Below are 26,747 nucleotides of genomic sequence, written 5' to 3'. Positions count from 1 at the left end.
GTCCGCATTCTGTTCATACAATGACCTTGGATAACTTAGATCTGTTCTTGTGGGATTTGCAACTCGTTTCCTGAATGGATGCAAGATGAGGTAATGCCATTCAAAAGGGGCTGAGCAGTGAAACGTTACATGCAGAACTCAAATATTCTGGCCCCAGTTCTAACCTTGTAATTATATTTAACTGGGTCAATGGAATTTCTCAACTTCCACTACTTGTTTCTTGCTTCTAGATTTAAAGACTGCCAGTTCCATATGGATAATAAACTAATAGACAGTATTTCAAATTAACACTACAAAACCATTCCAGTGCAAGAAACACAGATTTGTGCTGCTCATCTACACTGTGGCTAGTAAACTGCAGTGTGATACTCCCTGTGCCTTGCTTACTCTATTATGATAAGGGTAGGCCCTTGCTGTTTCACCACATCAGTAAGACAGCCACCCAGCTGCAAGTAATGTTTTTAATTACCAAAGGATATTTCTTTTTTAAAGTGCTTTAAACAATAGAATCTGTCTGAAGCACAGGATAACAACTTGTTTAAAATGACTCTGGGGTCAATTAAAATCCAGCAACTTCATTGCGTGCCTTCAGAACTGAATGGAGTTGTGAAAAAATATGTTCTATATGATTTGACCTGTCAAAAAGAAAATCTCACATTTTAATATCTCTAGAATAACAGTGGCACAATCAATGCAAGTGTTAATATAATACATGCAAAAGATGAGCACATGTCAAGTAAAACAGAGGGGTTTTGGTATCCGTCTCAAGCTATTTACCCCACAAATGGATCATGCTAAGCTTCTAAAACCTTGTAAAACTGAACTCTCAGTAAGCAAAAATTCAACAAGGCATAAGCTTGTGCTATATTAATCAAGATATCTGTAAACAACTTGCATAGATCTATAGATATACATAGATATATAGGTAGATAGAGATAAGTTTCCTACTGTTTTCCTTGCACAAAGCAATACAGAAAAATCGCCAGCTAACTAGCAGAAGGCTATACAATGCAGACGTTGAGGTTTAAAACAATTCCCGAGTCTTCAGTTTAGCTTTGGCAGAGTTCTTTTAATTTTAAATGCATACATCTTGTTTTAAAAAAAATAAAAAAAAAAGTCTAAATTCAAAAAAAGGACAAATTCAAAAAGAAATCAGAAGTAATAACATTCCCCCTTACCTTCTTCATCTTTAGTGGGTCCCTGGTAATTTTTTGTCTATGCCTCAAATCCTGTTTACAAACCATTTTTTAAATGTACCTTTGGAATGGCATGCCTGGCAACACTATAAATCATAAATATATTATAAATAACTGTATACACACACACCCTGGAAAGGCACGTTACTTATGGTTTCAATCCTGTGTCTTCTTTAATAAGAATAAAAGTTCGTAGTAGAGAACACCATAAAGCATGCAGAACAATGACAGTGCTGCATATTCTCCCTAAAGTGCAGATGGTACTAAAGCAGATTTTAAGATAAAGACGAAAATTAAACCTCATTCACTCCTCCTTGTTCCTCTTCTGGGAACACACACACACACCCCCACACACATCACCAAAGAAAAAGAAATACTGAACGTATTCACAGCAAATAAGTTATTTGCAATTTCTCACACTGAGTGATCAAATGTTAACTAAAACACGTGCAGAGAGAACCAGCTCAGAGGCTTTATTTCTTTTCTGAACTGGGCATAAGTTGACAGCCCCAATTAAAATTAATACTTTTCCACTTTCCTCTACTATAATGAGTTTTTTCAACAGGACATCAGAATTAATTCTTCACATTATATGACTAGTGAAACGCCAGAAGTTTTATAGACAAACATTAGTGTAAATATAGTCAGACATAACCTCTTCTTAAAACTTCCACCAGAAATCAGTGTTTACAGAAGTACAGTAGAATTCTTTGCAGTCCAAGGTTACGTATCAAAAGTCAGCATGCCTTGGACATTTCCCCTTTCCAATTAAACCTTAACTTACCTTGCATAGTCAAAATCAGCTAGTGAAACTAAGCTGTTAGAAATCTGAGTTCTTTTGTCCACTATCTCATATTTATGTGCCTTTTTTTTCCATTCTGCTGCCATCTGCTGGCAGCAAATTTATTCTACGTTTGATAGTCTCCTGTTGTATCACTTACCACTGTTACAATATGAACCTTATTTTCCACGTTTCTTGGCCAACCAATCAGGTACTGTTACACTTCCAAGTCAAAAATTTTCAGCATCAACGGCCTGTATTTAGAGATCAACATGACTTTTCTTGGCTCGGAAAAACTGTGCTTCTAAAATGCTGTCCCTAACAATACAGCATTTAACACTAGTATCTTTTTTAAAATTACAATTTTTTCCAGATCATTGAGACTGCAAAAATAATTTTCAAGCACTAATAAAACTTTCTGAATCTCTTATTCGTTCTCGTCAAAGTACAGTACTGTGTCTTGAAGTTTATATGCAACCACTTCCCCTTGAGGTTTTTTTGCATTTTCTGATAAAATTCACAACAGCAGTAAAATGTTATTCCATGACCTAAGAGCATAATAAATAAAATGCAATATAACATAAATTCAAAAAAAGTAAGCTTAGTAAGTTATGCAATGTGCAATATTTTTATGCTAACTAGTTCTTAATTAACACTCCACTTTAAGAAAGTAACAATAAAGTATTTCATCACAATGTAGTAAGTTATAAAATATGCTTATACAATAGGGAAAGCATAAACAATGCAAAAAGGTTTTATGTAGGCAAACCCTTTGAAATAGTACTTGTGTTCTAAAACTAACAGAAGCACTTTTTAAGAAGAAAAATTAAGTGATCTTAAACTGAAAAGTTATGCTGGCTAGCCCCGGGATTACAGTTGTACGTAGCTCGCTAGTCATAGGTGACGGCAATTGGTTTTCCGTAAGTTCCGGGGGCAACCACCAAACAAATTATAGAAAATATCTTCAAGCTTTATGCAGGCAACCTTTGTTTTGTCCTCTTGCCTGCAGATGTACATATTAAATTTTTCTATAGAAGCAAGACATTCTTTTCAATGACCACCAGCTAAAGTTCAATATATGCTGATCTGTCCCAAGGATTACACTGACTGAGCTCTTCAAGGAGCCTGCATGTGTTTATTTAGCCTTCATTTTGCTTTTTCATTGTCAGGTCTGTCCTGCGGCAACAAGATCTAAACTTTGCAGACATAAACTTGTCCTTTTCAAACTACAGGTGCACATAAACGAACTGCCATGCCTTGTACTGTGAAAACAATCTCACTGTTTCATGGCATCAAACTAACCCTTTCTTAGTCTCACTAATTTGGCTAAGCACATGAGACACTGAGTTCTCTCATACTCCGTGGACCACAGTGAGGGATCAGGTAATTAAGCTATAATTTTGTCCAGCTAAAATCCACAAAAGCTTTTCTTACCAACGTTTTACCCTCTCATACAAAAGAACTGAAGCGATCCAAAAAGCAGTTAGATCTTCACACAAATGGAGCATCTGTACAGCTCTATATCCAAAACAAAACACGCATTCTGTGACTTCTCCCAATTCAGCCGTGCCATCGGTTCTTTCCATTCCCTAGTACATGCTGAGCTACAGCAGCGTGACTGCATGGAAGTGTTTCTGCTGCCTCAACACTGGAAACACTGTTCCACTAAAAAGTCAGGAGGCTCTTCAGAAAAGGGCCTTCAAAAGGCAAAGGGTCTTTTTTCTGTTGTGAGGCTGACACAGACTTTGCTGATACTGACCACCTCCAAATCTTGAGTGCGTTAACTGACCTGAAGAACCAAATAAAGTGGAAATGAAAAATCACCAGGGCCCTATCAGTCCAATTTCTTTACGAGCACCAATGAATACGTTTTACTCCTGTGTGCGTTTTGGCTGGGATAGAGTTAATTTTCTTCATAGTAGCTAGTATGGGGCTATGTTCTGGATTTCTGCTGGAAACAGTGTTGACAATACAGGGGTGTTTTAGCTAGTGCTGAGCAGTGCTTGCACAGAGTCAAGGCCTTTTCTGCTTCTCCCACCACCCTGCCAGCAAGCAGGCTGGGGGTGCACAAGAAGTCTGGAGGGGACACAGCTGGGACAACTGACCCCAACTGGCCAAAGGGCTATTCCACACCATATGACATCATGCTCAGCATGTAAAGCTGGGGGAAGAAGGAGGACGGGGAGACATTCAGAGTGATGGCGTTTTGTCTTCCCAAGTAACAGTTACACATGATGGAGCCCTGCTTTCCTGGGGATGGCTGAACACCTGCCTGCCGACGGGAAGTAGCGAAGGAATTCCTTGTTTTGCTTTGCTTGCGTGCGTGGCTTTTGCTTTACCTATTAAAATGTCTTTATCTCAACCCATGAGTTTTCTCACTTTTACCCTTCAGATTCTCTCCCCCATCCCACCGGGGGGGAGTGAGCGAGAAGCTGTGTAGGGTGGGGCTTAGTTGTTGTTAGCACAATGACTCCCACCTTACAGTTTGTGAAAACTTTGTGTGCCCAAAAATATATATGTTCATGTATACGAGTTTATATACATAGGGCACATTGGAATGTTTTCCAGTCATTTGTCTGGTAGGAGAAAGTGAGAAGGCCTAATGGTATGGACAGGCAGGCAGTGTGGAGGAGCAAAAGGAAAAAATTATAAAATAATAAACTAAAAATTGTGGTGGAGTTGTGAGGTACACTAAGAGCAAGAGTTAGTATTTTCAAGAGTACTTTAACATCAACAAGATTAGAACAATCTGCTCTTTGAAAAGCTGATGCAGAATGGCTGTTTTTGATGCAGAGGAGCCAGGGTGGAGCCAACAAAAGGATGCAAAATTCAGATACAGCAGTTAATGAGGAGCCTACTTCAGAAATCATACCGAAGTCTTGATTGCATCCTCAGGTATGTTACCAGATTTTAGAGAAAAGAATTTGAAGAGGGAATGCTGAATGTTTCATCTTGTTCAATGTTTGTGCACTTCTGCAAACTGTCATTCTGATGCATTAGAAGTAATGCATAATAATTTCAGTACTTCAGCAAAGGCTTTACAGAACAGATACCTCTAAAGAAAGTCAAGTCTTCATTAAGGTAAGAACTGACAGCAAATTCTCAGGGCTCTAGAAAAAACACTTGAAAAGGGATACAATCATAAAAACAAGAAAGACTCGGGAAACATTCTTTTCAGTGCATTTACAGTCTCAGAGACTAGTTATTTAATACAACATTATTTTGATTTACATTTGTAGTTCTCCTACTTTACTTTTTAGAAATAAAATAACCTGTGGGACTAAAATAAGAAAGCATCCTTTTTTTTTTTTTTCAGTTTAAACATAAATCAAATCAAACAATGTATGTAGGAGAAGCTTATACAACATGCAGCCAGCTGAACATCAAAGCAAATCAGTAACTTGATTATTGAGAGAAAAACATCATACCATCTTCATGGGAAACTAAACTCAAGAGTCTTTAACTTTGATATAGATAGGATTTCTTCTTAAACTAAAAAAATATATTAATCCAATAGCATATTTGGATTATACAACTTACCCCGATGGCATTCTGAACCACCTTTCAAGAATAACTGTTCTTGTTCTCAAGACAAACATCGCAAAATATTTAAATGTGGAAATATGAAACATATACATATAAGCATGAACAAACACAAAGACACGAACACAGACATACACCCTTTTCCATACTTTAGGTAGTAAGATTATTATGAGCTAGTCCAGGAGAAAGTTTTCTAGGTACCAACAAATGATTGACACATAGGCATCCCACTATACGTCAAAATTCCCTCATGTCCAGTACTGAGACAAGTAGCTTTTTAAACTGGAGCAGGGTTTATACAGACCAGATGCAACCATAAAAATACAAACCACTTGAACCTTAATAAAATACACAGTAATGAAACTGTTGTAAAACAGATACTAAAACCATAAAATCTTAACAAGCTTAATCACAATGAAACAGGGTCAAAGCCACTAAGTCCAGCCATCATTTGCAGAAAGCCAACAAACACCAGATGTATTTTGGTTTGGGGCAGGGGGAGGGAAAAAAAAAAAACAACCTATTTTGAGCATCTTAACAACCTACACCTGATACACAGACAAAATACATAGAGCATTTAATATTTCACTAACTTGAAAAGTTCCAGTTTTTTACTAAAATTCGTTCAGTCACAACTCATAACCTATCCTATAAAAGACACATGTGGTATGTGTTAATAATACACAAACTGAGGGACAGTTGGAATTTCTCTCCCATCGACCCCTTCTTTAATATTATTTTCTGAAGAACTCTGCAAAACTCTTCTGGAACAAGCAACTCCAGTTTAATGCAGATCTATAAAAACCTAATCATTACTTTTAAGTCACAGAGCCTTATAACTTAATATTTCTTACATGTATATGAGGTTATTTTATTTGTCATAAAAAGTAACATTTATGTGAAAAAGGTCTGACAATGAAGTAACACTTATATTTAAAAATAAGTGTGTAAATGTGACAAAGCAGGAAAACGCCTCTCATATTCCTCCTGAAAATTAGTTTGAAAGATTTGAATGATCTGTCGCATCTGAACACTATAACTCAGTATTTTCGTTTTTGTAGTAGTTCCCCGTTTACCAAACTTTCTGAACCACTTCAACCTCCAATTCTTTTAAAGTAAACACTACACTCCTTACCATGATCTGATAATGTTATGATGCTATAATTGCAAACAGCATTTCCCATGGTTTCATAAAATACAGTTTATTAACCGTTAATCTTAGGCTCTACAGGACAGTGTAGTATTCAACTCAATGCTGATTCTGCAAGCAGCAGAAAGATATTTTTGCAGTTATAAATTACTAAGGTTTAGGATGCACTTCTCTGGGCAGATTTCTGTGCTTGCACAGAACCCAGGCAAGTTAGCAGACTTTCACATAAGTGTGGGATCAAAACCTCTAATAATGAGCAGCCCAAGCATTTTAAAAGCCTAAAAATTTACAAAGCAAACTTGAAAAAAATTGGTTGCCAATTCCTTTGTTTGTCCTTTTTTTTTTTTTTTTCTAAAGCCTTTGCAAGCATTTTTGGGGTGGGGGGGCACTTGATTTTTTTTTTTCCTTCTGCAATAAAAGTGAATATCTGTGACTCAGTAACTGTAGCTTCAGGAAAAACACCAAGTATCATGAGACAGACAAGAAAATCACAAAGAACTGGCAAGAATTTCCTATTGCAGGATTGAAGTATGAGACTGCCAAAGTAACTGAACAATTATCTAGCAGCCAAGTTGCTCATACAGTTTTCTGAAAGCAAATAGCACTGCATTCCAGATCATCATGTAAAATGAATGATGTAGGGAGATTTAGGCTACTCGGGGGGGGGGGGGCGGGCAGAAAAAAATTAAGGATGAATAGAGTGAAGCACTGCTATGGATTTTCCAGGGAGACTGTGGGATCTCACTCATTAGAAGCTTTTACAAACAGGTTAGACAGACATCTGTTGGGAATGAAGTCAGTACAGTTTATCCTCTCTCCGGGCAAAGGAGTGGCCGACATAAGATCTGGGGGTCTCTTTCAATCCTACTTTCTATGATGCTATAACTCCACAAACAGAGAACGGAAAAATACTTTTTAAACAATATTCAAGTTTTGCCATAGTGTTAAGAAGCATGCTTTAAAAAGAAAAGCAGGCCAGTGAAAGCTCTAAAGGTTCAAGCTGGACGTTCTTTACCAGATATTGCTGTTCTCTAGCTTAATGAACGTTATTTCATGGATTGCTTGTTAAATCTCCAAGTATAACCACTGCCGACAGATTTAAAATTCTTCCTACTCCGAATTTTCTGGAAGCTACAATCTTTTTCTTTTTTTCTTGTATTTTTCTTTTTCCTTTTACCTGCAAAGGAAATTCCTTTATTCTCTTTAAGGATACACACACAGAGACAAGCATATATTTCAGAACGGTGTATCAACCCTGCACTGATCTGTCTCCCACCAGACATCACCCTGTAAATCTCCCCAAACAATTTTGTTACAGTCAGGTAATACTCTCTGTAAACACTGACCTTTAATCACTGCTGTAAGTAGTTACATGTTGAACCAGGTGGATATACACTGTCACTTGATATTTAAGATACCAATCCTAATTTTATTTATGTACACACACATGTGTGTATGTATGGGAAAATCCTCTCTGGGGAGAAAGAGAGAGATTATAGCAAATATGCCTAACATCATAGCAAAGAAGAGGGGATCAACCCGGGAGAGGCACTTACTCACTGAAATTGATGGAGTTGCAGTCATCTACATGAGGGCTGACTCTGATCTTCGTTCTGACATAACTTTCTTGAAATTTTTATTGTAAGCCCTGTTTCCCTCTGTTCAGTGAGAATAAAAAAACCAACCTAAATACAGACTTAGAGGTGGAGTGTAATAGGTCAGCCTCACGCTGCATAAACCAGAAGGGAAAAAGTAGACTGTGAGAGGTTTCTGCCAGGGCCATTGTTAGACTCAAGTGATTTTTTAGAGGCCTTGAAGTAGCCAAAGCTGAATTGGCTGCGAAACACTGAACGTGAAAACAAAAGGGCAAAACTTCTCTCAGAATCCAATCCTGGGAAGAAGCTCACAGCCCGAGTAAATGGACTGCATGATTAGACAAATGTATTCAAAAGGCTCACCCCTCCCTGTAGGAACTGGCTTCCGTTCAGCTGCAGCTGCTGTTTCTGCAAGGTACGGGGCTGCAAACAGAGCAGCAGATGTGAGCCGCTGCTCTCCATTATCCCACGGGGCATGGCAGGCTGGTGCAGGCGTGGGACACAGCCAGATCACCCCTTCGGCCTGGCCACAATTTGACACTTCGCAGTCCTAAGTAGGAAACTGTCGCAGGCCTCAGCACTGTGGCAGGTAAGGGTAGCGCTGCCTTACTCTTCAATGCCATCCCCAACACTGATGACCCAGTGTTTTGGAGCAAAAAGCAATATCCGAACAGGGTACAATCTAGTACCATTAGCAGATTTTTTTCTTTGCTCATTTTAAATCTGATTTAGACTTGCAGTACAGAGCTTTTATACTGCACGCATCCCATATAGTTTCGTTTTCTTAAGTAATTACACAGTTAAGCACTGAGACACATCCTCAGCTGAAGAAAACAGAGGTATGACATTGCACACCAGTGAACCACCAGCCATCAACCTTTTCATAACTTCATTCTGTGTTTCAACAATATTCTCTGCACACCCGAATTAAAAAACATCTTCAGTTTAACTGCAGGATATGTTTAAAAGGAAAAAAATATAATATTTTGTTCGTAGCATTCTCTTGTGTTATGAATGTTGCTAAATTCTTACACTGAAGACGGGAAAAAAACCTCCCAGTCCACCTTCTGTACACCACTAATTCATTTCTATATTTCTTCAGTCTATCCTTATTTATGTCCTCCCTCATATAACTAATATCTTTCATTCCTATATATCTTCACTTAGGACCTTCTCTGCACTTCCAATTAATTTTTATGTTTGCAAAATGAGTATTTATTTTCTTTCTCTAGGTAACTTTTCTGACAAAGTAACTACTATAACAGAGTGCCACATATTAGATGAATCAAATGATGTACAGAACAACATGAGAATATTTCTTCAAAATCCTTATGAAAAAAATGGGTGCTACTTCCTTCCCCCTCTATCAAAGCTCTCCAGTTAGGAACATACTTGGATAACTTCTGGACTGCTTTTTTTCTTTTTAACATGCACTCTTAAATTTATGTCCCAGGCTGTACCAACTAATTGGTTTAATGAAATGATTTATCATCTCGTATTTCAAAGGTAGAGCCTGTCATGCAGGAATCCACCCTACTTTTCACGATCATCATGTACACTGAAGATGTCAAATGCAAATACTTTTCAAATGTGCAAACCTTTGGGAAATAGTTTTCTATCTGGGCATATTAGGAGACAATAGTCATCTTAGTGACTTTTTCACACAGTATTCTTTTTCTATTTAAGAGTTTCATTTGGACTTTGCAAAACTAAGAATCTTTGTATTTCTTTCAACTATAGAGCTGCTGCTGGCAAGCTTTTTAAAAAATTAACTCCTACTTTGAAGTTTAAAATCAGCTTTTAAAAATCCTTTTTTATTTTTTATTCCCATATTTTCTTTAATTTTTTATTCCCATTAATAACCAAACTATGTGCAGAAGTATGTTCTAAAATGCAGACGTGGGCATGTAAATCTGTAAGGGAATATGCACTAACTCTTTATTGTAACTTATATCATAGCTGCTGTAATTAAAATAATTACTAGTTCTTCCATAAAGTTATCTGAATGTGTACTGGCTCCTTCTATACATGGCCATTGACCTAATGACCGCCTTCAAATGGTTTTATTAAATGTAGGAAACTTCACGTAGGATCATCAAAATAACTTCCTTCTTTGAGAAAAGGCACCATGACTAGAGAGGAAAAAAATTTGTTTCCTATAGTGAAAACAACTGTCCATATTCTGTTTCCAGATACAGATTAATTATGCTAGAATTAATCTGAGGTAAATACTATCTTCAAAAAAGTACTTCTAGATTTATCATTCTAGGTCTATAACAGTGTAACACGGAGAATCTGGTTTAATTTCTCCTTAAAATAAACCATTAATTTCATATAGTCATTATAAAAAACTGCAGTCTAAGCATATTTCTTTTATAAAGACAATTCTCCCATATAAGCCATAGACAGGAAAACATTTATAAGCCCTTCAGAACATCTTTTTAGATTACTGTCATTTTTTGCTTATTACTGCACTTATATTAAGTTATCCCTTCAGTTTAGTTTTAAACCATATTTCTTTCATACAAGCTCATGAGTTGCTGCGGAAAAGATCCTGCCGTTCCAGAAAGAGAGCCAAATGTAAAGCAGATATTCCTTACAGCCTTTCCCATGCAAACAGTCATTAAATGTATGTAACCTGTATCTCTTGACAGTGACGAAGTAATGTGACAGATAGGAAAACCACAATGCTAGCAATAGTTCGTATTAGTAAGAGCACAATGAAATCCCAATGAATGTCCATACCAAATCATGCTTAGACAACCAGCACAGTACAAAACCACTTCTATCAACAGCTGTTTTAAGAGCAATTACTAGATTCGCAATTTTTCCACCTTAACTCATGTAAAATGGTGGCTTAAAAGCCAGTAACATGCAATGTAAAATACAGTGTGCTCCTTCCATAAGCCTCCTCTGACTCTTGACACTTCTTCTTGCTATATGGATTATGCTTTAAAAAAGATAAAGTGGTCTTTTACCAGTAATGAAGTTGTTAGTACAAACACCATAACGTCAGCCAGACAGGCTGGCTTAACCAAGAATAAAAGAGACTGAAACTTATGAAGGATCCTCTTGTTTGCTGGCCCCTTTTTATAGTGGTATTTAGGCACCTCACAACCTTTGTCTTCATAGTATAATTGCAAAATGAGGAATTATTATAATTGCCATTCTACAAATGAAAGAGAGACAACGGGGCTATACTTTAAAGGTACTTAGGTGCCTAAAGATGCAGATAGGCACCTACTGGCATTTTAGCTCTTAACCTAATTAGCAGATTTAGTTGCAAATTCTAGCCTTGGGCATCAGTGTTTGATAGCTGTGCTGTCTGTTAAATCACCAGGAATATCACTACAGCTGTCTTTCTGAGTTTTGTGTTTAGTGTTTACATGTAACTTTAGTTAAATGGAAGAAGAGAAGGAAAATATTCCAAAACAGTGGGGAATAGACTTAAAGTGAATACACTCAAACAATTTGCACCAAAATACATAACAGGCATTGGAATGATGCCAAGACAGGATATTAAGTACCCTAATTTAGTTAGTTTAGTTGCATGGCCTTAGATGTATTAACCACATCCTACTTCTGTCACATTACAGTTTCTCCTTTCATTCTGAAATTCTAGTTCATAATGCTCTATTCTAGGACAAGTAAATCTCTACATTTATTTTAATCTCAGCTCTAATGCTTAGTTATTTACTCTTCGTATATTGTGTCTTTATCTGAAGTAAAAAAAAAATAAATTGTTAACTGTATCTGGTTACACACAACAAATAGTATGTTTATACAGCTAAGAAATTCTCTGTTAACAACTCGGGTACTATTTAGCATTAAATGGGTTAGAAACGTTTGCAATACAGCTCCCAGTACAAATACTGCATGGAGGATTTGGCAACATGGGTAGGAATTCACAAATAGGTACCATAAATGAACATAGAAACATTAATATTTCAAACTTCCCAAATCAAAATGAAACATTAGAAGACTGACATTTATTCTTCTATTTTTACAGCACAGTTCACAAATTGTATCAGATCTATATTTATGTCACTTCAAAAATAAAAAATGGATAGCAAATGTTTCCCACCTTGGTTTGCTTCATAGCTTCTACAAAATTTAATTGTTCAATGTAACCAAACTACTATCACTTGGACTAAATGACTACTGTATCTCTTTTGTGACAGAAGTATTAACTAACTATAATTCTGCTGTATCAGGTGACGTGACATGAAATAAACTGGCTTCAGTTTGCAGTTCTCCTTGGTGCCACATACTTGCCAGAGCTGTCACCATTTTCTCTTCTGCAAGATAACCTCACAGTTCAGATCTCTAGCTGCTGCCACTATACTTCAAAACCTTATTTCTCTGGAGGTAGTATGCAGAACCACGCTGTATTTCATTAATGACAGATCAGTCATTGAAATACACAAGAAAATGCAATTCTGGATTTTAGTATAAAAAAAAAGCCAATATGGAATTTAAGACTGAATATATGTATTCAACAATGCCTATTAATAATGAATAAGGATTTTTAAATTTAGTTTAAATTTAGATTGACCAGTTGTTGGTCAATCAATTTCAACAGCCATTTAAAAAAAGGCAGGTATCTTACTTCTTTTGAAACTCACAGTCCCAATCTAATCAATTAAAATAATGCTGGTAAGAAAAAGAAAACAATACTATCACAGAGAAAAGCCATTACAAGCTTCTAGTGTCATACTATAATACTATTTTTAATGGCACCTTTGGATAAGCAAACACAATGTTGTAGGGGTATACTAAGACTTAGTTTTTTCTTCCTGAACCTTTTAAGTCTTATGGATGGGTAGGGCAGATGTTTAGCTTTTCAAAACTATTATATCATCCAAAAGTTAAGCTCAATGGATAGTGTAGGTAAGCCACGGTGAAAGAGGTTCTCCTCTAAGACAACACATAAAGCTACTGTTGTCCTGGGGAAATTTTCATTACTTCTCACTGCAAGACCCATTGTCTCCTTACTTTTTCTGAGCTCTGCAGCCTGAGGACACGAACCAACTGCCCTTAATTTAGCCAGCTCTTCCCTCTGCAACTTACGTGATAGTTCAACCTTACAAATAGATAAATAGCTACCCCCTGCAGTGCCATCAATGCCAATTCTTGGACTGGACTTTAGGAGATGTTACAGGATTAGCCTTGTTGCCAAGACCTTTCAGGTGACCTCGAAGCCAGGAACACCTTTACCTGGAGTTACCCATCTCTACTCCCACAGTTCTCATCGGACACAACCCGTATCATCACATCCTTCAAGCCTCATCTCAGCAACCCATAACCTTTGCACGTCTTCAAGAACATCACAGTACAGGCAAGATATCCAAACCTCTTACTTATTGGACCACTTCGGCTACCAGAGGAAAATATCACGCATAATGTAATTACTGCACATGCACTCTCTCTCATGTGTGCCTGTACACACATACACACGATCTCCTTTTTCTTAGGGAAACAACTACCTTGGCCTTCTTGCCTTAAAACTGCTGGCTGAACACTGAATCCAGTACTGCCACGCAACATAAATCTGCTTGCATACCCCCTATACTTGAGCTCAGAACAAGAAAAAAGCAGCTCCATGTGCATGTAAAGCTGGCTCATGCAGCATGTATCTGACTATATTTTGTTCTATCAGGTACAAAATCCAGCTGTACTAACTCTCTGCTTGGCATGCCCCTTCTCCCATCACCTGCAAATCAGCAGGGTTCAGCATGGCTGACACCTCTATTTTTTGAGCAGGCAACAGTCCTGACCAAAGTCAGTCTGTACAAAGACGGTGCTACTCCCTTTTACTGGAGCCACTCCAGCAATATCAGTGATGTTCTTTGTAAGATCAAGTTAAGTGACACACAGAGAGAAGTCTTCCTGGCTTTCTTTAATACAGCAGAGCACTCAAATATAGAGCATCTTGATTTACTGGTAGATTAGTTTTTGAACTGACAGTGCTGACACTGCCAAAAAAAAAATTTAAAAAATTATCTTTAACAGAAACAACCAGAATGTGGCAGAGAATCATCTCTACAGAACAAAACAAAGGCTAGACTAAGTCTATGCAATTTCTCAGAGAGCTGTCATCTTTTTGCTCTGTTTCATGATTTACAACATCACAAATTGTGCAGCAGACATAATAACAGCGAAGTTTGATGTTAAATGATTTTTCTGACTCCCCTTATCTTCTCTAGTACTGAAAAGGCCACGTATGTCTCTCATACAGCACTTTTCCCTCCCACAGAATCTCCAGAAACCAGCCTGAATATACACTTTAAAGCAGGAGAACAGTGGGCAGGCTGTCAGCGCCCAGCTTTGTTAACGATATTCTGGTGAAACACTTCTACCACAGCCCCCACAGTGCAGAGGAAGGGATGGGGACTTTTTTGGACTGTTAGAATTGGAGAACTTTCTCCCGTATTTGCTTTTCTGTCATTACGTTTCTGTGTGCAACCACCTAAACTTATTTCAAGATGGGCAAAGACATAGAGTCTTCACAGAAAGTCTTGGGCCGATATCAAATGACCCCAGAGGCCTTGGAATATTGCTTTTTGGGAGCAGTGTATGGAGGAGAATCTTTTTGCTCCTGGATTTTTTGAGAACAGCAATGTCATCTTACAGTCAGTAAGCTTTTGACTTCCAGTAGGAATTAAAATGCACCGCATTTGATGACAGGTGTTACCTACTTACTATAAACTAAAAAAAAAAAAAACCAACACCTTAGCTCCTACAACCAGCTGATGATGGTAGAGGTATCTGCTTCATTTGTTCCCAATATATTGTTCATTATTGAATATTACATGTTGCTGGAGGGGTGCAGCAGGCAGAGATAAAAATGCCTGTTTGCTTTGCACCAGGTACTGCGATTTGGGTCAGATGGATACCTCTGGGGAAAGGTGGAAGGGGCAGGAATCTCTCCTTTTCTGAGAGTTGCACAGACTTTCAATTGCTGAAAGGCTGCAGAGTGCAGGAGAAACAGGAGGGAGTATGAGAAACGCAGCATACAGATAGCCTGCAGCATAAAAAGAAACAGAAAGATATCCAGGCCTCAGAAGTGAGAAAAAGTCTGACTTTTCTCTGAGGACCCAGCATGGTCAGTGTCAAAATCATTGCAGCCCAAAAAGCCACTGAAAGTTGCTGGACGGAGAAAAAGACTGAAGCAAAAGATTTTTCCTTCAGTGACGCATTAAGGAAAGTGGAGATTTGTTTTCAAACCATTTATTTTTATCCAATCTCAACCAGATCTCAGTGGTTTTGTGTTTTTATATTAAAAAAAAACACACAAAAACTTTACTGTTGTAGTTTGTCTCCAAATAATACTGGACTCGGGATACAGTTTGTAGGCTGCTCTGACTTTCTGTGAGCACATTTTAAAAGAAAGATGCAGGAAGATATACTTCAAAGCTCTGGCTGACCCAAGTTTTCCTCTACACTTCCTCAAAGGAAAATGGCAGCCAGTCCCTAGGTGCTGCTCCGGGGGAATAATGAAGGCCCAACTGCTCCATTGGCAGTCTTGTACAGCAACCGGACGGAGGGCTTGAGACACAGATGCCCATCTGCCCTGTGCCAGCTGCCATCTCTGTTAGTATACAAGACTTGCTAGATCAGTGGAGAACGCTGGGAGCCCCAGGTTAGGTCCAGCTCCCACTAGAGCTGCCATCCATTTTATAAAAAGTGGGCACAGAAAATAGCAAGAGACAATAACGGTGTTATATGGAAAGGATAGCAAGTGCGCTGATGGTTTGACCAGGACATCTGGCTACCAAACTTACACAGGGTCTGTGTGTGACATTGGGGGTGTTACTGATACAGAGAACTCAAGCACACCCTGGACTAAAAGGGGCCTCATTAGCAGTGCTACAAATGTTTGCAAAGATTTGTGAGTTAACTTTTAAAACTGTCAGAAAGGAGAATGTGAACTTGACAGGGTGACAAGAGAAGTGCAATTCAGGTGCTGAAATATGGGTGTCTATTGCCATTTTTAAAAACCCAGGATGCCCTGCCAGATCTCCTGTAAATCTGTTTCATATCTGCCAGCCCCCTGCAGATGTCTCACATACCCAAGGCCATAAAAAAAGGTCATCAGGTGCTTATGTGTAAGCACCTGAGTCCCACTCTCAGTGTTTCAGAGACAGTTCTGAGAGAGCAACTGATTGATTATTCTTGGGCTTCGACTAAGGAAAATGTTCATTTAAGATAATTACAGCTAAATATGAAACCAAGTGTAATTCTGCCAGTCTGGCTTGTCCCACATGGGGGGCAGCAGGGCAGGACGGAAAAAACAAACAAACAAACAACCAAACCCTCAGTAATAGCCTTCTGATCTGAGCTTTCTACAGCTCTTACATCAAAGACGGGAAATGAACCACCAAAATGGAGATTTGGCTTTCTAACACCGTAATTCCAGACAGACAAGAAGCTTCATGATTGTGAACAAGCTCCAAGTTCTTCTCGTTTCCCATTCTGGCTCTCTGGTGGCTGAGATGAGCATAAAACCAAATGTACAAACCCGTGAGACGGACTCTCAGATATGACAGCTGGTGGTAGACAGCAACTGGGCCAGCGCAGACAGGAAATTGTTACCAGAGAGGCAGACAGGATGGCAGACGTTGCAGGCTCCATCCTAAACTTCTTTTTCTTTGGGGCATGTGGCAGATTTGGAGCTGCTGTGTAGTTATTTAGGAATACCATGCATTAACTTAGTCATTAGAATGTTTGTTCTACAGCTATAGTGGTTTAATTCAGTTGCGGTCTGTCTGGAAAAGCAGGCAGGAAGGAAAGGCATGGCAAAACACGTGCCACTTCTTCAAGAGTTAAAAGCCAGTGCCAAAAGAGGTAGCTTTTGTTTCTTTTCCAACCAACCTATAAAATCGGCTCTTACCTGGACAGGCAAAGCATGCAAATACTGAAGAACATAAGAATGAACACTAACAAAAACAGCCTCATGCTCCAAAACTGTGTTTTATTTACTAATAGGAAAAAGTCATTAGTGAGTAATGTTATTTACACAAAGTCTGTGGTACCCAATTCCCTCCTTCCACTGCTGCTGTCTCACTGCAAGATACCTTTTGTTAAAAGCTTCTTCAAACACAATACACCATAAAACACAGATTCCCAAAAAAGAACTGTGAGTTACTCAAGGCAGTCAGAGATACCGTATAGAGGATCTGACAAACCAAGAAAACTGAAATTCCACTTTGAGGTATAAAATAGTCACACCTTCCCCACTGAGAATAAGACACATGCAAATGGCTTTCAGCCAGCTCTTCTCTGCAATTAAACCTAGATATCATGTGACTACAACACTATGCACCCTTAGCATTCCCTAAATCCATGTGTGAAACACAGACAATTAGGAATAAGAGACAGGCTCCAGCTTCTACTGTGGTGGCATCAACCTGGGCCCAGCACTCGGAGAAATCCTACTAAAAAACCCCAGATCTGTGCTGCAGATTAGCACTGTGGTCCCTCTCCATTACTTTTCCAGAGCCCACCTTTCTTTAACATGAAGAGAATGTTTTAAGGAAGAGGAAAAAAACCTCAGCAGAGCATGAAATAGCAGAATTATGAATGCTAATGCACGATGCACTGTTCTCCAAGACTCTAGATGGGAGCCAGCAATATTATCAGTATTCACTCTGAGGTACCCATAACCTGAGTTTGTCTTTTGAAAATGCCGAGACTGTGTCTCCTTTCTTTGTTCACTGTGAAATTCATCCTAACGGACTTGCAAGAGTCATTCAGTTCAGAGGGTCTAGGTGTAATTTCTTATTTTAGAGAGGAGGTTACAATGAAAATGAAGTACAGGAAGCAGCCTGTCTACTCTCCCTGTGATAAGCCTTCTTCGAAATGGTAATCAGACTTATCTCCTCAGTCCTCATGAACCTGTAATGCTGTATGAAGCCCTACTGAGCTTTTCTTCTCCTTGCTTCCTTAGCTTGATCAAGATGCACCTCTTGGAAGCCTCTTTCTAAAGCCTCAGAAAAGAAATTTACTTCCTCTACACATGTAATTGAGAGCAACAGTATATACTGAACAGGTGACACTGAAAAAAACTTGAACCAAACTCTCAAAGATGGTAATGGAAGTCATTCAGTTAGTGCAGAATAATGTTAAAGAGCAAGTAAAACTAGACATAAAACATCGTTTACAGGCTACAATAAGACATTATCTTTATAGTGTTGGGAATCATTGTTAGAAAGGCGCACCTTGTCTGGTGGCAATCACACACAGTATTTTATCAAAGATTAAAGCCTAATACAGGTGGCAAAAAATGCAATTATTTGGAACTTCCTAAGCACCAGGGACAAGGTTTTCAAAATAGCATGTATGATGTCATACTCTCACACCCAAAAATAAGAATCCTTGGTTTTAAAAATTCTGGTCATGCAAAAGATTGTACTAAAGGGTAAAGGAAGCTGACACGGGTGTTTCCTAGTGCTCTTTGAGAAAGATGTCAGTTACCTCATTTACGCCTGAGGCAGGCCCTTTAGGAAGTTTTAAGAATTACAAGGCAAGATAGGTAATTCACTTGCTGGAATCATGAACACAAACTTTGGTTTTGCCATCAATTATTTAAATGCAGCTATGTTTTTTTTGTGACAAGAATATGCATCATATTACCTGAGTCTACTGTTTCATTTATGTTAAATTCATAAATCTGTGCTACAGCAGATTTTAATGAATCGTCTGCCATTACACAAAATAGTCCCTTAGATTTTTAGCTTAAAATCAACTCCTGCTTTTCCAGGAGGTAGTCTGATATAAGGCTTAATTTCTGATGTGCTTTGCAGCACCACAGCTGCAAAGATGTTATCACACATGCTGCTCTTTTTACTGGTCAAGTGTGTCCAGCAGTTTATACAATACATGTTTTGAGAGAGCAGTCACAGATCTCTATCATTTAACTAGGAATATTCTTTTATTATATTCACTTATGTCTCAAGACAGAATACAGTAGTTTTGTTAATTGCTGAATTCTTTTATATATGTTTACCTAGCCCCTCAAGAATACAGCCTATGATACCTTTTTCACCGGTGAAATACAAAGATGTCAAAAGATGAAGTCCAACCACCTGAGCAAACAAAGAACAATAAGGAAGCCTCTCACATTCATTCTCCTCCAACAAAGAAGTTGCAGTTCTTGAACTCTGCTAATTCCCTTGACTAGCCCAAGAAACTGGCCCTTCCCCCTAGTCCCAAACTCTTACCACCACCGGCCATCAGTGAGTAGACGGCTGTGGGTTTCAGGCTGATGGCCAGAACAAATGGCTTGGAGTTCATTTGACACAGGGAAAAAAAACAGGGGGTTAATTTTGATAAGAGAATGAGTTTAAAGGTCTCAGGAGCAGAGAAAGAATGTAAGCAAGGAGACAGGAATGAGACAAGGAAACGATTATGAATGTGCTGAAAAAGAAAATACAAAGCTCCTCAGGAAGGGGAAGGTTATACAAGAGTGAGGACGGGGGAGGGGGAGGAAGCAAGAGAACACACTGGCAAAAAACACTGGAAAAGGTATCTCAAAAAGCACAGCAAAGGAAAATTAGGCTAGGTTTACAGCTTTCCTACTTCCGTGAACATTTTATTCCCTCTACCGTTAATTTTTTAGTATTTTCTCATTGGCTGTAAAAGAATTCTCCAAGTTCTTTGAGCTTGCAAGTAAGTAGATAAGAGAGAGAACCCCTCAACAAGTGACAGGATCAACATCATAGCTACTATCCTAGTAACTTACACTCAGATTTAACCAATAGCCTGAAAAAAAGGCCCTCAGAAGCATTCCCCAGTCTTTCTTTTGTCTTGTAAAGAAAGCAAACAAAAAACACCACCTGTCCTAGAAAGGCAGACCCTAGTAACAGCAGCAGCGGACCACTAATGTGTGGGTTGCTGAACGAATGACCAGAGATTGAGAAAAAGCAGATAATCTTCAATTTATCAGTTCGCTACTCCCTAGGTGTCAACACTCCTGATATGTTCATTAAGTCAACAAGCAGTCCTGCAATCTATTAGCTACATCTCTTCAAATGTATAGTGCTGAAATGTGTAATTAATTGCGTGTTGTTGTTACATTATTTGTTCTGCAGTCACAAAAGCTAATCCATTTCTGTGTTCTAGCTAGTTAGCTAGCCTGGGAATCTTTGTATATGTTGATCATTTAATGCTAAACAAGTGAGTTATTGACATTTAGAGTCATCACTAAAGACTCCTGTAACGCAAAAAATCTGTTCCTGTAAGTACTTTAAAAACAGCTGACCTTAATGCAAGCGATTGCATGAATCCAAAAGAAAACACAGTAAGAGAAGGCTAGCTGGAAACTTCAACAATCTTTTAATTCTCTCACAATTCTTTATATTACCATAACTCTTCAGGAAATCCACCATCAAAATTAGGCAATTGCAAACAGATGTGTGGTATATTTTAAACCCTTGTCAATATCCTGGTTACTGAGCTAGAATCCCAAACAGAACAAAAAACATGAACTCGGGGGGTCACAATGCTCCCTGATTTACTCAGTTCAAGTAATAGGAACCATATACTATCAACTTTATTATCCATGGTATCACTTATGCATTGAGATAGCACTCATTCTACTTTTGTAAACAGGTTTTGTCTTCTCTTGGGATAAAAAGAATAACTTATCCTTGATGATAGAATGAGTATATGATCATCTAACCACTTCAAGAAATTCTTCATACCAGTCAGCAATTGATAGTATAAATGCAACACTATAGTACGAACATAACTTTGAAGTCAGTTAAGGCTTGCAATACAGTTTTGAATACAACAGAAATGTCTACACTTCAAGGCTGAATACATACCACTAAGCTGAATATACAACCAATATGAATTACATCACCAAGGAAACTATGCACTCTTGATGTGTGAAACATGTCCAAACATTTACTTTATCTTATAAGCATACATATGTAGATTTCAAGTACAAGTAAATCTGCATTTTGTATTGCTGCTATTTTTTCAGCTGGGGAAAATGATTAAGTATAAACCAGGAAAAACATGAGAATACAGAGGAAAAAATAGGAGAGAATATTGGTTTTGGATTATATGATGTAAATACAAACAATTTCATTGAGATTAACATCTTATTAAAACAAAAAAGTGAAAGCATAACTGAGAGCCTGAATCTAAAAACAGTCAGTGGGATTCACCTTGTATCAGGTTGAGGTATCAGAAGTAGCTAGATTCTGAAACCTGACTCTTTGAACATCAGACCCAGCCTTTCTTGAAAAATCTTGAAAAACCTAAAATCTAATCTAAAATCTAATCTAAAAAAAATTATGGAAAACACATTTTTATTAATATTGCTCTTTACAGAGCTCTAGGAGTATGAAACACTGACCACCTTTTGTAACAAAGATGAGTAACGTTTAATTAATTGATTTATATATGTTATATTCTGGCTTAACATTAAAAATATTTTCTCTTTTTCACCTAGTATAAAAATGAAGAACAAAAAGGTATACGACGGTCTGAAAAAACACTGCACATATTCTAGGATGATAATCAAATTTGGTTTGTTGTTCAGGCACATAATTTTAGAAAGGGATATTCATGGAAAAAAAATCAACTGAGGGAAGAACATAACTAAAAGTGTTCTGAGAAAAATGTAGTTTGTGAAAAAGATGTTTTATGTCTTCTTTACAAGGCAAATGAACCGAACCACAAGAAAGACAGAATTTATATATTACATTAAATTTTATATTAAGCTGCATGAGAAATATTTCTGTTAAATGAGGCATTAAAAAAAAGAAAATAAGAGATCCTCCTCATACTTCATTGCCATTCCATCAAAAGCTGATGCATAATTAGGGGAAAAGGCACAACAAGCCATGAATTTCAAAATAAAGGCAAAAGAAGAAAATAATGCAATGAAAAAAAAAAATCTGTAAACATGTGCGTGAATGTTAGACCATTCCTTCAGCTAGCTCAATTTGTATTTACTCTTTACTCAAGTTTGCACAGACTCCTTTTTCTCTACAAATAAAACAAGTATTTGAGGCACCTTTCTCTCCTTTTTATTTCCTGTATCAGTTGAACTAAACTAGATTACTTTTTTAAAAATCTAGATTCTCTCCTAGCTTTCTAAGTAACTAAATACATCTTTTTGAAGACAAATTATGATGTCTTAGCAAGAAAAGTTCTGAATATAACCAGGTAAACCCAGCTACTATAGGAAAGGCCACTCAATCCAACTTTAGTGATAACCTCTGGGTAAAATTGCAGAGGTCTGCTCAGCAAGAAGCACTACTCTATGACTGCCAGATCAAGCAAGTACTGAAAACTACCTTTATGGCAGAAATTGTGGTGGCATGTTGCGTCTACTCTAAAAAAAAAAGTAGAGCACTGAGAAGAGGCTCTCTCATAGGTATGCAGGACACATCACATACCTGCCATCATGGTGTAATCTGGGCACAGCTTGCTTGTCTTCCAGATGGCAATCTGAGTCAGGCACTTGACCAGTCCTAACGCAAGGCCTAAGAAATAGAAGCAAAAACAAAAAATTCCATCAGCATCCACATTTGCAATGTTTTAAAACAAAGATGCCTTCCACGTCATGCTATCAATCACCTTGCTCTCGTGTGCTATTTATCATTTAGTTTGTTCCATGACAGAAAGGGAAAAAAACATGCAGATCTCATTTAGGCTTATCCAGTTCAACAGTGAGATCTGAAGAGAAGAATTAAGTCTGCATATGATTGAAACATACTGTCATAAGCATTTTGCCAAACACTATCTATCATCCTGGCACTGTACATTGCCACATATTTTTGTGTAGTACTTGATAAAGAATTTCTAGCCAATATACCCATCTGTCATGTAATTGAAAATAATCCCATACAAATAAAACAAGGAAAATACGCTTGCAAAGCTATAATAAATTTGGTTTTCTGTAACTGTGAACATTTGAAGTTTTATTAATGCCTAAACTAAAAATAACTTCTTGTTATGCATTATCAATTAAAAGTAAATATTTAATGAGCAGTTGGTTGTACAAAAAAATCAAATCTTAAGTCTACTTGAAAAGTAGAGCAAATTATACAAGGTTTAAGATATTTTAAAATAAAGATATGTTGACAGTAGTTATTTAAAAAGAAAAACAGCTCCAAAGCTGAAAACTCAAAACTTGAAACAGTCTGGTATGCATTATAATTCAATCTTGATCTAGGAGATCAAAAGGCTATTGCCACAAAATTTATCTGTGGCAATAAATCTTCAGAACCGAAGTTAAGAGTTGTTCACAGTCAATGGAGTAGAACAAAAGACAACATTTAGGGACTGGGCAATCTGCTCATGACAGTGACAGAACCAATTTGCTGTAGACAGCTTCCTTCCTCTGCTACTGAACATATTGGCAACTCTTATTTTTAACTTGGACCTTATACTTCTGGAAATTTAAACAATACTCCACCGATATTTAAAAGTAATGGAAGACTACTCAAATTCAGTTTATAGGGTGAACACATAAGGTCTATGTTCACTCAAAGTTTTGGTATTTTACTGAATTCAAGCTCTACAACAAAGTGTTTTGGTTACAGAAGACACGTTTGAGTCGTCAAAAAGCACTTAGTTGTAACCTATGAAAAGCACTGTGAGTGCAAATAAAGATGCTACTTTTTCTTCCAAGGGACAATGAACTTGTACTCAATTTAGAGGTGAAAAGTATTCCTTTGGTATATTTGGTAAAGCTATGTATCTTGTAAAATTAAATATCTAAATCCAATTCTTAAATATTGATCTTATATAATAAGAGCTTAACAGTTTATAGTAAAATGATACTACATCTGAATGAAACCCTCAGTAAACATTTATACTATTATAAGTCATACAAAATACATGCCCTATATTAACTTTGTACAAACTACTGAAATATTTACAGGATAATGAGTTCTTTTCAGTATAAACCACTAAAATGCAGCAGACTTTAACTGATCTCTTTTGGATGCTATACCACACAGAGCATGAGTTGTGGAATACATTTTTACTGTCCTAAAAATCTCTAAGAATCTCTCATTGTCACTTGCAGTCATTCTCCAGCACAAAGTTAATTAGGAAGTGCTAGCTTACATTTCGCTTCTTTTTAATTAAAGAAAATAAACATTATTTCCTAGGCAGATCAACATAAAAGAAATTAAAAAGCTAAAGTTATTAGCTATTACAGTTTAACCTGCCAACCAAAATTACTCTGTAATGGCAAAAACCTCTTCTGATATCCATTTGATACTCCTTGACAAACTAAGACATCTATATATCATGAATAAACCATGGGAATGCTAATGGAACTAGGATCTGCATGTCTCCAGGGTATCTGCAGAAATCCATTCTGAGTTGCTAGTGCTACACAAACTGTATAAAATTGAATTAAAAACTTCCATGGAGTTGGTAGCTGAATCCTTGCTATCATCAGATACCTCTCTGAAACTAGGCACCACAATTGGCATCTTCATGAAGAATCTCAGAAAAGAAAGAGAATCTGAACTACATATGTGTGGGAATTAACTGTTGATCTCCTGTATTTCCTACAGGTTACCATCTCGAAGAAGGAAAACTTAAATTAAATAAATAAATGATGCATTTTCTGAATGCATTAGGCTCTTCTTTATCTGAACTGCAAGCGGTATAGAGACTTAATCTCCCAAAAGAAAATATTCTCATTTCTCTTATTCATGATTTTATTAAAAAATAAAGTGCAAATCAATTGTTGAAAAAAAAAATTATATTCTCTATGAGAATCCTGCTCCTTGCAGAGGACTGGTGGAAGACGTTCAATACGAGCTAAAACCCTTTTCATAGAATATTCAAAAATGTCCTGAGAGTCAGTGAGAGAAGTGCCTACAGCTTTCAACCCATTTGGAAGTAAAAGTCTGGACATTTCTCAAGAAAGAAACTATACAAAGGGCCCTACAGAAAGGGAAGGAAGCCCTCTTCATGCATTTTGAGTTCCACCTTCTACAATTAGACACACTACACTGAAAAAATCATTACTGGTTCAACTGGCTGCTATGGAAACTGCACTGGGTAGCTATTCCCCTTTGGCAATGGAGATGCTCTGATTACAACAGTTGAAGGAAAAGTTAAATTCATTTGTTTTCACCTGATCTAATGAAAATTCTTATTTCAGCACTCAAAACAATCCATCACTGTACTTCCACAAAAATTAGTTGGAAGAGGCCTCTGTAAAACATGTCACCACTTCTTCACATTGTATTTTTGGTGTGAAAAGGACAGAATAAAGTAAGTTACTTCAATTAAAAAGTGAAATAGGGAAAAGCAAAAGAGCAATAGATAAGAAGGGAATCGATATTATCAAAAACACAGTACTGAAAGATAGTGCCCAAGCTTAATAAAAGGCAATTTACACGGCCTGTTTAGTTACTGAGTTTGAGGCATTGGTAGCAGTTTATTATTTTAAATCAATCTGCATATAAAAATGCATGTTCAACAACACAAATTGGATATATAGTTAAAATACAAAAAGATAAATCCTGGTTGGTCCTACATTTACTTTACCATACCTAACCCTTTATGATCCCGTATTAAGGAAACATTTCCAGAACTACAGCCATACTTGGCTAAAAGCAGCCATTAAATACTCAGCATTGCTATTCTTCCAGGAATACTCTCTGCCCATCCTCCAGTCGGACTAGTTACCTGTGTAGCTGTTTATCTTTCCTCAGCGCACTGAAGAGTAGTGCACTGAAGAATAGTGCACATGACACACAACAAAATACTGTTCTTGCTACATGCTAACTTTAAAAAAAAAAAAAAAAAACGCTTGGTAATCTCTACCAGAGTAAAACTGGCAGTCTTCAACAAGATTCATGTTCACAGAGTTAAAAAAAAAAAAAAAGCCACTGTACATCCTGGCTTAGGCATTTTCTTTGGTGAGACCTGAAAGAACTCAAAATAAATGAAAACTGGTTTTATTTGCAATGGTCACAGAAAGTTTTACTTTAAAAAGGAAGACTCCTAGTTGTGTGCATGTGCAAATGAAGTCTTTTTGCTTCTAGTATAGTGGATAAATTGTTCAGACTCCAGTTCCCTATAGAGAAATACGACCTCTGTAATTGCTGTGAAGGTCAATGAGAACAGGGTAAGTGCTTAAGTGCTGGACATATAATTTACATCAGCCTGGAGCAATTTTAACATGAATTTTCAACTTTTTCAACCTGTTTAATGTTTATTCAAACACTACAGTTTTGAAAAAATAGTTATTTTGAAAAAATAAAGTTATCGTGTGAGTCTATTTGACAACAATTTCTGCTTTTAAATACGTGCATTGCCTTTTTTGCAACCATCTATAGCAAGATTTAGAAGGACTGTGGATTTGAGTAACTAAAATTAAAGTCAAATGGCATCACTTTCCCTTTCGAAATATCAACAACCCCAAGACGCTCCAGGTTGAAAAAGACAAAAAAGCAGAACCATAAATGGTAACTTTATTTCCTCACAATCTG

At 37.3% G+C, this 26,747-nt stretch overlaps 1 protein-coding gene across 9 annotated transcripts in view; it reads right to left on the bottom strand.

Annotated features, from left to right (window-relative positions):
* The window catches only part of LOC148054717 (uncharacterized), a 338,774-nt gene that overhangs the window by 208,018 nt on the left and 104,009 nt on the right, over positions 1-26,747 (bottom strand). For all 9 annotated transcript variants that reach the window (XR_015706635.1, XR_015706634.1, XR_015706636.1 and 6 more), the window contains one exon: positions 22,680-22,766. The gene's annotated coding sequence lies outside the window, so the exon portion shown is untranslated. The remainder of the gene's footprint in view (positions 1-22,679; positions 22,767-26,747) is intronic.

This window comes from Nipponia nippon, unplaced genomic scaffold (genome assembly GCF_047370975.1).
Source record: "Nipponia nippon isolate SJK-2023a ecotype South Korea unplaced genomic scaffold, ASM4737097v1 scaffold_3, whole genome shotgun sequence".
In the NCBI taxonomy this organism is placed as follows: Eukaryota; Metazoa; Chordata; class Aves; order Pelecaniformes; family Threskiornithidae; genus Nipponia; species Nipponia nippon.
This window is presented reverse-complemented; position numbering and strand designations above follow the sequence as displayed.